Source organism: Myxine glutinosa, chromosome 1 (genome assembly GCF_964187855.1).
Source record: "Myxine glutinosa chromosome 1, kmMyxGlut1.1, whole genome shotgun sequence".
NCBI lineage: Eukaryota > Metazoa > Chordata > Myxini > Myxiniformes > Myxinidae > Myxine > Myxine glutinosa.
The window spans coordinates 251,908,341-251,912,470 of record NC_136261.1 but is presented as its reverse complement, the minus strand read 5'-3'; positions in this window follow the sequence as shown (position 1 = coordinate 251,912,470).

Sequence of the window (4,130 nt, the reverse complement as noted above, 5' to 3'; positions counted from 1 at the left end):
CCGCTCTGTTCGATACTTCGTTTACCTCAAAGGGACCAGAGATTGAGCTTTTTCGTCGACTCAAGTCACAGTGGGATGTTATCGACAAGTCGAAGTTTGATGCTCTTGATAGCGACGAGGCTGGTGCAGGTAGTTTGAGTACATCAGAGAAAGCATGGCTGGAATCTCGAGTACTCTTGTTGTCCATAACCTTCAACATCACCTGGAGACTGTCCAGCCTCGTGAAGAATATCTAGAGTTCACGAGACTCCCTTTGGCTCCTGGGAGAGGATATGGACACTGGTACAGGATTTTGTGCTCCTGGTGCTTATCACCGCGCGAGATGGATGGCAAAAGGGATTTATTGTCTTAAAATCTTTGGATTTCGCCATCAATTCCATATGAGCAAGCGCGAGATGGACTCATTGCGACGAATTTGTTTGTTTGTTAGTACAATCTATGCAAGCTTCTGGTTTGCAGCACCTTTGGTGACAGCTGCTCCTACAAATGACTTATTAATGCTACAGCTGATCGAAGAATACCAACAAGGTGACAGACATTTTACTAACATTTTTACTGTGTTATTTTCTAATCTAACCCCCAAATATGAGAAGGTGTGCGATATACAATTATTTAACAAGAATACAATATAAAAATTGGCCACCTTACTCTCCGGCCAAGCTCCCCCAGCTCTGTCTGTGCTCTGTCCCCCAAATATTCCTACAGGTCGCACAAGATCTTCCAGCAACCCTCTTATGGTGAAATTTCCAAAATCAAGACTCTCCGCTCACCTTCACTCGTTCATTCCTCTTTTGTCCTGCCTCTGGAACAAACTCCCTCACTCTCTTCAATCCTACTCCTCCCTCCAGGTCGTTAAAACAGCTGTTTACCATCATCTCTTATCTTCCCCCATCCAAAACCTTGATCTTTTCTAACCCCGTTAATTCACCCCATATACACTTTTTTGAAATTCCGACTTCTTTCCTGGAAGTCCTCACAATGTCCATGTGTTTTATACCTCTCCGACCACCCCCTACCCCCTTCCCATTCCTCCTCCCCCCCCCCCCCAGCCCTCTCCCTCCCACAGATCTCCCGATGTCCCTGCTCTCAAATGTTGTACTTGTGTGCTTCCCTCTCTCTCCCCATCTTGTCTCCCGCTCCCTTTATCTTTTGTTTTATGTGTCAGTTTGTCTTTTTGTGATTAATGTTAGCTCTTACACGAGCCACGATGTTGTATACAAAAAAAAAGAAAAAAAGTACAGATACATTCAAAGTACACATGCCAAATAATTAAATATCCTACAGCGCGGCATTGCCTGGGCGCCTCCGGTGCCCGGCAATACCGCCGTGCAGCTTATAGAGGCTGCATTGGGAGGGAGAGGTGTGCACTAATTGATTGATTAATTGCATAATTAAAATCAAGAAAAGATTGTCATAAAATATTTTCTTAATCAATTGGCTAATAGCATAACTAAACCACTAGTGCTTGATCCGAAGATGTATCTTTTAGAAATTTAATTAAATAAGGCATTAATTAATTTTTTAAAATAATTAATTGATTAATCAATAAATATTGAATCGATTAAATGATTAATCAATAAATCAAAAATATCCTATGTAGCCACATCACTTGGTCACTGTCATGTCCAAATATTATCTTCCTAGCTCAAAAGGTGCCTGTGATATTGCCCAGATGATAAAGAAAATACAGAAATAATTAATAATGAAAATAAATAAATAGTAATCATAAAAAAATGAAATAATTAATCAATTCGGTCATAGAACACATAAACCACCACCATTTCATCAGAATCTGTAACTTAAAGAAAATAAATTTTAGTCATTAATTGAATAATTAAATAATTATCGATTAATTGATTAATTAATAAATCAAAAATAGCCTTTGCAGCCAAATCACCTGGTCATTGGCATGTCCAAATATCAGCTTCCTAACTCAAAAGGTGCCTGAGTTAATGGTCAGAAGAGAAAGGAAATTTGATTAATTAAATAAGTACTTAATTAATCGCTAATAATTAAATAACTCATCAATTAATTGATTAATCAAAAAACAAAAAATATAGTTTTTGACAAAGTACTTGCTCACTATTGTGCCGAAATTTCAGCTTCCTAGCTCAAAGGATGGCTGAGATATCGCCCGGACAAACAACCAAGAAAACAAACAAACAAGAAAGAAAACAACAAAAAAGAGAAATCAACCAGAGTGAAAACTAAGTACTCCCTTTCAGCGTGCGTCACTACCGAGCCCCATTCGGTGCCCGGCAATAACGTTATGCAGTGCCTGGAGATGGCATAGGAAAGGTGCGGTGTACAATTATCACAAAATATTTTCTTAATCAATTTGGCTAATAGCATAACTAAACCAGCAGTGCTTCATCCGAAGATGTTTCTTTTAGAAATTTAATTAAATAAGTCATTAATAAAAAATTAAATAATTAATTGATTAATCAATAAATAATTAATCGATTAAATGATTAATCAATAAATCAAAAATATCCTTGATAGCCACATCACTTGGTCACTGTCATGTCCAAATATTAGCTACCCAGCTCAAAAGGTGCCTGAGATATTGGCCAAATGAGAAAGAAAATAAAGAAATGATTAATAATGAAAATAAATAAATAATAATCATAAAAAAATTAAATTATTAATCAATTCGGTGATAGAACACATAAACCACCACCATTTCATCAGAATCTGTAACTTAAAAAAAAAATTTTTTTAGTCATTAATTGAATAATTAAATAATTATCGATTAATTGCTTAATTGATTAATTAATAAATCAAAAATAGCCTTTGCAGCCAAATCACCTGGTCATTGGCATGTCCAAATATCAGCTTCCTAACTCAAAAGGTGCCTGAGTTAATGGTCAGAAGAGAAAGAAAATTTGATTAATTAAATAAGTACTTAATTAATCGCTAATAATTAAATAACTCCTCAATTAATTGATGAATCAAAAAACAAAAAATACCGCTTTTGACAACGGACTTGCTCACTATTGTGCCGAAATTTCAACTTCCTAGCTCAATGGATGGCTGAGATATCGCCTGGACAAACAAGAAAGCAAGAAAACAAACAAACAAACACCCAGAGTGAAAACTGAGTACTCCCTTTCAGCGTGCGTCATTGCCGAGCCCCCTTCGGTGCCCGGCAATGACGATATGCAATGCCTGGAGATGGCATAGGAAAGGAGCGGTGTACAAAAGACTTTTGGCAGTGTATGTTGTGCCATAAATATATTAATAGTGAAAATTTAACAGAGCCCGATGCCGCACCTCGTTCACCAGATAACCATCTTGACTTGCCATCTGAAGCTCACCTGGATCAGGAGCAACAGTCAATGACGTCATAAAACATCGAAATTTTGTTCATGTGCAGAATCTGGCCTCGTGATTGGTTGAATGGAAGCCCTCGTGATGCTGATTACAGTGATACATTACAACAATAACAAGGAACAACAAGGAAATTAGATGCAGGAGGTGACCATTTCCCCCCATTATGCCTGTGCCACACCAATACCAGATGAAATAAATCTGTCACAAGGACTTTATCTTATTTGGAGAATGGGGGGAACATTGGGGATCAGGTGATGAGAATAATAAATAAATAAATGTTCTTGCAGGTGTTAATCTCAACAAACATATTTTGGGTTAAATTAATCAATGGACAGCTGGAAGCTCTGTCAACAAGATCTGAAGCATTTTGTGGTGGGTTTCACAAAGATATGATGATGGAGGTGCAGCGTTGCTGGGGTCGGACGCAAGAAGCCCCCTCCAATCATCATGGCTTTGAAGCCCCTCTTGGTTCGGATAAAGTTTCTACTTTTCGCCAGAATCCGGAGGAGTTTTGAAATAACTATCCGAAGCATTTCGAGCAAGCCGTACAAGGAAACCTCATAAAAGCAAAAACAACTGTTCACTTTAATCCCCTGCCTGCCGCGTTAGAAGGTCTATGGAGAGCTAACGACTTCATACAGCTGGGAGTCACGTCGAGCCCGGTAAAACCCCGATTTATTTTCTCTGGCCTTCATCAGGGCTTATTGGAGAACAGAGAAAGAAAAACAAGGCTCGGAGCTCCGAGGCGAAGTCGACTTTTTAGACAATGTTATAACAGAGGTGTTCATTTCAGCGGT